This window comes from Fragaria vesca, linkage group LG1 (genome assembly GCF_000184155.1).
Source record: "Fragaria vesca subsp. vesca linkage group LG1, FraVesHawaii_1.0, whole genome shotgun sequence".
Taxonomy (NCBI): Eukaryota; Viridiplantae; Streptophyta; class Magnoliopsida; order Rosales; family Rosaceae; genus Fragaria; species Fragaria vesca.
In genome coordinates this window covers 5389468-5398970 of record NC_020491.1, presented here as the reverse complement: position 1 = coordinate 5398970, position 9503 = coordinate 5389468, and the positions used below count along the sequence as shown (strand labels likewise).

Sequence of the window (9503 nt, the reverse complement as noted above, 5' to 3'; positions counted from 1 at the left end):
CTAGCAAGAAATCCATTTTTTCGATCTCTTTGATCATCCCTTTTTTTTTGTTAATGGTTCCACCCATTACTTTTGATTCTTTTGAGGACAAAATAGTGAAAATACCCAACTCAAAACTGGATTTGTCTGATCATGACTGTACATCAGATTGAACTGAAACAAGTTCTTGTTTTCTTGCTTGAAGAAGCAAGTTTTCGACTTAATTTTTATGCCTATTTTTCGTGCACATATTAATGCTTTTGTGCCTTTGACTTGTCATGCAATCAACTCTGGAATATTAAGTTGGTCCTTTTCTCTAACCATTGACATTTTAAGCTAGCTGATTAATTTAGACGTTGTGACGTCATGGTCATATCTTGCATAAGATAATGAGATGCATTAATCAACGCTTTGAGATAATAGGATATATTCGGATTCAAACCTAAAACAAGCAATCTGGGTTAATTACATAATGCTTTTAACACTACACATTGATCCGTTCTTGTTCAGTTTGAAAACATCAAAATAACAGTCGATTTGATCGAGATTCGTGTACTTCCTCTTCGTCTTCTTGCAGGTGCGGAGCTACTCGATCAAGAGCCAGCAGTGGCCATGGCACCCAAGTTTTGCCATACATATGCATTTCATTCTTCAAACTTAGTTCAAATCATGTAGCTATAAATATGCAATCATATATGCATGTGTTTGAATTCAATTTACGAGGCCTTAATTATTAGCTACAAATAATTAACATATGTATATATATGAACTATTTCATGCATGAGTTCCAATGTAAAATGAGGCAAGTATGATGTATGCAGCCGAGCTCGAGTGCGCGGTTGCCTGGTTGGAAACGAGCTGGATACACAAACAAAAAAATGAAAACAAAGTAAAGAGTCAAAACAATTCAATTAGAAAATGGAAATATTCGTAAGTCGACATTCTCATAAAGGGATGGAGTTCATAAAATCAAAACCAGAAAACAAACTACTCAATAATGCATGCATGGCGCGTCTTATATATAATTAGCTAGCTCTAGCTAGTCAATACGATCAAAGCATGAAGCAATCTTATCTCTAACTGTAATCCTGTGTGCATAGTTGTTTATTGGATCAAAATGTTAAGGATCACGAACTTCATATATGCAATTATTAGCATAAAATCATATTATACAGAAAATTATAGTTCTTCCATCACCATCATCAACAATGGAAACCGTAGACTATATATAGTGCAGTTCTCAGAAAGATGGGAGGAAACTTCAAAAAGGTGCCTCTTGTGTATATATAGAGGCATATAGGAAATAGAAAATAACGCATGCAGAAGAAGATTGCAAATTGAGTTTCGACATTCAAATATTGCAGAAAGGTGCAGACATAATATAGAATGGCCCTGATATATATGAGCGATGATGAATTATTGGCAGTCAAAGTCTATGTGGGCAATGGTGGATCGTATTCCATGCTTTACAACCAGACTTATAAGTTCACTAAACAACATTAACAAAATAACAAAAGTACAAGAGCATATATATTAGTGTACTAAATGCAAGCTGATCGACCATGTATTCGATCTGCAGCGAAGTGCAGGAAATTTCTTAGACAAAGACAATTAGGGAAATGCTCTCTTGGGTCGACATTACTAAACACTCAGCTGCCCAAGTTGGAATTATGTCCCTCAAAACCTCAATAGGTCATGAAATCATATTGGGTTCACAAAACGTGGTTGTACTTTGTACACAAACTATGTAAGGAATCATCGATTATTATACTAAGTATACTTATGCGCGCCCCATTTGAAATCTTATTACCAACTACAGAGAACAAGACCTATAGAGCTTATACCAATTCAGCAAATGAATTCTAATAGAGGCAAAGTCAGTAAGAACATCTCTGTCGACCTACCCGCCCAATATATATTCGATCTACTCTTCTCACTCTTTAGCTTGATTAGCTTCCTCTTGATTTTAGCTAGCTACATTATAATAAGGAATCCCAAGTGTCACATTGTCATTGGTATTGTATCTTTCCACAAAGATTTTTGACCTCTGATTAGGTTACAAACCAGCCGACTAGCTACTTCATATATATCGTTTTTACAATTAGGAACCCTAATACGATTACCTCACACAGATTATATGCGATTGTTCACCCCTCCTCTTCCTCTCATTCATATGTTTATTTTAGCGATAAAATCTGAAATAATCTCAGGGAGCATCGAATCTGAACATCTCCTTGGTACCCTTTACCACATATTACATAAACATAGGGATTTCAATACAGTATAACTAGATTTTGGAATATGTATTGGGATTTTCTTCAAGGCATGCATGTCTTTGATAATAAATAGTTTAACATACTAATTTAAAAAAGGAAAACTTCACAATGTCAGAAGTTAAGTAGTTAGCTAATCGATCAGGTTCTGAGCAAAGCCAATAGATATAGCTAGATTTCCTCATACATATGATCGCATAGAGATACATCAAATCTACATAAGTGAACCTACCTAAATAAGCTTAAGAGAACCACCATTTCAAAATCGATACAGTTCCTTAATTAGGATCAAGTCAATAGTTAAACTTTTGGTAAAATGTGATACGTACAAGTCATATTTGGATAGCTATAGCTAGAAAAAATGAAGACATAAGGCACCCATAATTCGATTGTAGTCCTTATGAACAACATAAAAGGTCAGAAACGTCGGTTGTTTACAAAGATGATATTGACACAAAGAATTAAGAAATTAAATTCCAACCATAATATATAGGGTTTATTCAATCAATCAATATATTACAGGCTTAATTAGAACTAGCGGACTGCTGCCGCTGGGAAAGTTAGGGTCGACTTAGGGCTATCTTGGGTAGTACTATATTCATGAGCAGCTGTGAGCTCCCGATAAAGCCAATTGGCAATTGTCCAGTCTTTGTCCGTTGTCTTACGTACGTAAAACCCTAATTTTAGGGGGGCTTCTATGACATGTTGTATATGTTGCAGAAATGGCCGATCTGTAAGGAGCGCCAGCTTAGAGGTTTCTTAATGTAATTTCTTTTTTTTTTTAAGAAAAACTAATGACGGGTTGAGATGCGCAACGACGATGATCGCGACTGCAACATAGGCTAGGGCTACTTATGCATATATAGATTGGCAAATACAAAGTTGATAGAGTTCCATATTTAGCCAATACTATTGAGTCGACTCTATCGATCAGTCTCTACATTGTGGTGGTTCTGTCGTCATCTGATGATTCTGATCGATGGTCACCCTGTTCACGTTCTCTTTAATTTTATGATATATGTGCATAATATTGGCTGCCAATCAATTCCAAATCTCATACTGCTAGCTGTTGAGCTTTAGCACATGTTCATGATCGTCCTCGAGCCCCACTTAGAAGGTTAGAGACATATATATTATCCCCGCCCCTTATCAATGTGACCAACAAAATCTTTTATTTCACGAATCAATTGCTTTTTATTTTTCCATCTCTTTGTACTTGATTGTGTATTTCTGTTTCTTTCATAGTTAGTTGAAATCCACACAAAATCAAAGACACTAGATCAACAAATATTTATATCCTCATATTGGGATCTAGATCATTCGTTATTCATCGTATTTTCAATTAAATACAATTTAATTTAAATATGAAAGTATCAAAAAGATAACCACTGTAAGGTAGTCTAGTGGTTCTTGCCTAGTTGGATGTGCTCCTCAACCTAGGTTTTAATCACGACACTGTCAAAAGTGGTTAGGAGAGAGACTGTAATGTTCTGCTGGCTGTCCGAGCCCCAAACGAATTAATCCTTGTTTCTAAGAAGCTTTTAGGATACCGTAATCTTGAATCAAAAAAAGGTATAAAAAGATACGTCGACCATGGATTATGCATTAGTTATCATTTATGTATGACTTAAAAGCTTTCTATATTATTAGCCCATGCATGCCAAGAAAGCTAGCTAGCTCCCCATCATACTAAGTATTATATGTGATCACTGTACGTGGATATTCCATCTATATATCGCTTTGCAAGAAAACGAAACCCTTCATTAACATGCATACTAGATATCAATATTTTTATTGGGATGTCATGGGCACTGGATGGACTAATTAATTGCTTAACATCTTAACATGATCATAAACCAGTGCATTCCTATGTAAGAAATAATTCAATCTTATTAAATTTGTTCGATTATGGAAACCTGGCCTGTTATCGATCACTGTTCTCGATCAAAACCCAGAAAGGAATTAGAAATTCTGTATACCTACGTGGCCGTGGTCATGACCAGATCTTTCTTCAGCCTTTATTTGTCCTAACCTTAGCTAATAATCAGAATCTTAATCTTGGTTATGTTGTTGGTATCTTTGTCTGGTTCAGCAGGACTCAATTAACTACAATCTTCAAGTATTTGATTAATTATTAGGAGCTTATGAAAAACTATTATACGTCATCACTTGTATATTATTCTACTCAAATCTAATGATTATATACAAAAATTAGTAGAGTTAACAATTAATAATTTTGAAAAGTTGATTAATTTGAGGTCAGAGGCTGTTTTATATATAATGTACGCTAGGTTTGATTTATGCGAGTATATTGGTTTGTAATGAGCTACGGTGATATATGTCTAACATAAACATATAGTTCATATCCAGAACGAAGCTTCGTTCTGAAATTCGTTCTGAAATTAAAGTGTGAAGTTCCTTAATTATTTTACTTTCCGGTCATATTTCCACATATCCACCGTTCAGTTTATAAAACCTAATGCATAGATCTATCCTGCATAATTTCATTTGATCTGATGATCATTTGGGTCTAATTAAAGAATTGGAATCAACTTGATGGATCAGTTCTAACTGGTGTAATACTTATTAGCACTGGATTGCTGCATGTAAATTCTTTGCGGTTGATCACTTGATCTTAATTAATGTGGACTACTTCTAGTTGATTCATATGATTAACAATTAATTATTTTCGATTAAATCAGGCATGAAAACCCTATTATCCACCATTGGTCTATCTGTATAATCTTAGGATGATTGAGATAAATCAAGGTTTGGTAAGATGGAATATAGAAGCCACAGAACCAACCAATTTGTCAAATAACATAAAAAAAAGCTGCTAATAAAAAATTATATACAGTATATATCACTAGAGGGGACTTCATTTTTTATGAGTCGACAGTCGACAGTCGAAAAAGCCTTGAAACCTTCCCTTCCTGGTATATATTTAAGGGGGACCTTGGACAAAGCTTTCATTCAAAACACAGTTCTCCTTTGAGGCTTCTTGCTCTTTTTGTTTCTCTGGTCTCATAGACTGTGCAGTTAGCGCTTCCTTCAAGCAAGTCCATCCCATAAACAAAAAATCCCCGGCCTAAACAATCTACAAGAAGCTGATCATGGCTATAGAGATTGAGCAAAGTCCTCCTTCTGTTGGACTATCAAAAATAGCTGTTTCTGCTACTCACGGAGAAGACTCACCATACTTTGCCGGCTGGAAAGCATACGATGAAAACCCTTACGATGAATGGAGTAATCCCTCGGGTGTTATACAGATGGGACTGGCAGAGAATCAAGTAAGTGCTAGCTCATGAAACAAAAATCCATTGTACGTATTTTCATTTTCTTGAGTTACCTAACTAAAATTAATCTGTTGTTGGTTAATTTTGAACAGGTTTCATTTGATTTGGTGGAAGAGTACCTGGAACAACATCCAGAAGCTTCCAACCTGGGATCAAAAGGATTTAGAGAAAATGCCTTGTTTCAAGACTACCATGGCCTTTTGTCTTTCAGAAAGGCAATGGCAAGTTTCATGGAGCAAATCAGAGGGGGAAGAGCCAAATTTGATCCTGAGAGGATAGTCCTAACTGCAGGAGCAACTGCAGCAAATGAACTTTTAACTTTCATTCTGGCTGATCCTGGTGATGCTTTGCTAGTCCCAACCCCATACTATCCAGGGTAAGTACTCATTTTACATCGCTCAAACTTCAATATTTATGTTTAAGTTTAGAGATATCACATGTTATTGATACTGTCATTGATCTAGCTTGCTGCATATTTTGAACAAGAGTTCTTGTGATCAATATAATATGGGATTTTACAGTTTCACTACATAATAAGAATTCGGATATCATCTCGTTTTGTGTTTTAAGTTTTTTTTTCTTCCTTTTCATATATATTTGATAGGTACATTTTTCTTGCATTTAGTTCCTTATATGCATATGAACCCTAATTTCTCAAGCCTAATGAACTTATATTCCCTTTTTCAGATTTGATAGAGACCTGAGGTGGAGGACCGGTGTGAATATTGTACCCATCCACTGCGACAGCTCAAACAATTTCCAAATTACTCCTCAAGCTTTAGGAGCGGCTTATAGTGAAGCAGAAAATAAGAAAATGAAAGTGAGGGGGGTCCTAATTACGAATCCATCCAATCCATTAGGCGCAACAATTCAGAGGGTAGTCCTTCAACAGATTCTTGATTTTGTCACCAAAAAGAACATCCATCTTGTTTCTGATGAAATCTACTCTGGATCCGCGTTCTCATCTTCAGAATTCGTAAGCGTCGCAGAGATTCTTGAAGCCCAGCAGTACAAGAATGCTGAAAGAGTTCACATTGTTTACAGCCTTTCAAAGGACCTTGGACTTCCCGGTTTTCGAGTTGGCACAGTATACTCATACAACGACAAAGTTGTAACAACGGCGAGAAGGATGTCTAGCTTCACTTTAATATCTTCACAAACACAGCATCTCTTGGCTTCCATGCTATCTGACAAGGAATTCACTGAAAATTACATTGAGACCAACAGAGAGAGGCTGAGGAAGAGATATGATATGATCATTGAAGGTTTGACGAGCAGTGGAATTGAGTGTTTGAAGGGTAATGCTGGGTTGTTTTGCTGGATGAATTTGGGTCCATTCTTGGACACACCAACAAGAGAAGGTGAATTGGCTCTTTGGAATTCTATTGTGCATGAAGTGAAGCTGAATATATCTCCCGGCTCTTCTTGCCATTGCTCTGAACCAGGATGGTTCCGGGTGTGTTTTGCTAACATGAGCGAGCAAACACTTGAAGTAGCAATGAAAAGGATACGTGATTTCATGGGGAAAAAAAAGAGAGAAGTAGACATTCGTTTTCCTCTCTTTAATCTTCCTTTAAACTTTTTTGAACAGTAAGTTGTACCCGTTTTTATTCTTTGGAGGACAAATCTTGGTCTTCAAGAATTAGATGTGTTGCTATACATATTGTAGTAGTCTTGTAGGTTGATTTGTACAACATATATTGTTGTTTTTTCTTGCTTGGAAAAGCAAGTTTCGACCACATGAATAAATACAATCTGTATAATTGATTAATTAACTTGTCTGTAATTTATATACATATTTGGTGAAGTATTTTATAACACTAGTTTTCATCGGTACCCTATTATGAGATAGGCAAACAAACTAAAGTGTTATTCGGACATTAAAAAGGATCAACTTATTTTGGTGCTCTTTACACACACATTTATCTATTTATCTATCTATTTTTAACAGAATATAAAAGATAATTAAGAATGGCATGGTTGAAGAAACACATAGCTCTACAAGTTTGAATGAGGTACGTGAAACAACAAAAACATACACACATATACGTATTTCATGTTTTACAGCAATAATAGTTATGAATTTTTAGTCTCTGTCTGGTAGTTAGGGTTCTTGTTAAACAAATGATAATATAGAAGTACACTCTACCGTCTCTACGTGCCAAGGAACTAACGACTTGACTCTTGATATATGACATTCGGCTACAACAACACAGGGAATTCGAATACTTCATTCTTGGGAACCAAGTAATTGATCTGGTGGAGTACGAAGCCATATAACTGTTTCATGGCCTAATTAATCATATGAAATATGGGAGGCTCTTTCTTAACTTTGACATTTTCATTAGCCTGATGGATTAGTTTGTCATTCTCATATAACCTGGCTTGATTGAGATGTAGTATAAATAATTGCTAGCTTAATTTATACAAACATTGCGTGCCATGCTTTACCATATATTGGTCCAGGAAATGATAATGATCTCGAGCAGGCCCAGGATATCATTAGTTGAGATTTATGCTAATTTAGTTTAACTAAATATTAGTTTAGTTTAATTGATCAATCTGATCGAGTATGAATGGGGAAAAAAATTATCAGATATCAAGAAATGATACACGCGCGCGCACACACACACGGCCTATTAAGCAAATAATAGGCTTGATTTGAGCATACACTTAGACGACCTTAGGATGCACATCAGCTAACGTAACATATTGTATATTACTACTTTAGAGCCTGCAGGAGTTAATTATTCTATATCTTAGTTTAATATTTGCTTAAGTGTAATTTGACCTTACTAATTCCCCATAACTTCAACAAAAACAATCTTATAGAAGCAACTATCTAGCTAATGTAAGTCATATTCAAATTATGCAGATTCACTTTCTATATCAGAGTTAATAATTTGCTAATTAAGTGTAATTTGACGTTATCTAATCCTTCATAACTTCATCAACAGAAACAATCTTACAGAAGCAACTAGCTAGAGCCATGCATATTCAAATTATGCAGATTTATCTCTCTATATTTCAAATTATGTGGATTAATATACAAGTATATGTCGATCGTTCAGCGTACGTAATCTTGATGATAATAAAATGGTTGAACTTTAACAAAGTCAATTCCTAACAATTAGTTCTTTATCATTGTGCTGATTAATATATGTCTGTCTGAGTTTGACAAAAATTAGTTAGAAAAGATGTATATTTTACCTAAATTAGTAGTCGTCCCTGTTATATGCATATTTGATTGTTTCAAGTTCGGATACTCATATACTCAAAATTTTGAGATTACGTACGTTTTTATTTGTTTTTTGTATGAACTAGGGAGAAGAGTTAGAGGACGTGTCGATCAAACAAAACTTCACATTGAGCTCATATGATAATCACCATATGTTTTAATTTATCGAACAAAATAAGTTTTTGCCGACCGTAAACAGGTTAAAATCCAACTATAAATTAATAAGTATACCCATTAAACGAAACCTTATTCTAAGCTTGCTTTTTGATCAAAATTCGATAATATCTTCTCTTCCATACTTCTAAGTCTTCTTCGATCTGTACCAAAAGAAATATACAGTTGTTGAGATTTCTTCACCTCCGTGACAGATCGAGCTTCTAGCTGGTTGAAAATCTCGAAACCTGTATACAGCAAACCAAACCCTCGTTTATCATCTGAACTCTGAAATCAAATGTCAATGGTTAATTGGATATGATGAATATGTATGATTTAATTAACTAATCAGAAGCATCCAGTTCATCCCCATGTGGTTCACGATCACAATCATCGATCATCTCGATCTGCATATATAATGGGTGTGCTAGCTAGCTCGAACAAGTGAAGAACCAACCACTCCATGTGTTTTATGATTTTAGTCCTGGCTTGAACCACTGAGCATGCATTAAACAAACTTAGCTCAAGTACTCACTCATCGATCTACAATACTTGTATATATAT

General features: G+C 35.2%; 1 pseudogene; it reads left to right on the top strand.

Annotated features, from left to right (window-relative positions):
- The first annotated feature begins 5365 nt into the window (after positions 1-5365).
- LOC101310446 lies at positions 5366-7114 on the top strand (annotated as a pseudogene).
- The last annotated feature ends 2389 nt before the right edge of the window (positions 7115-9503 follow it).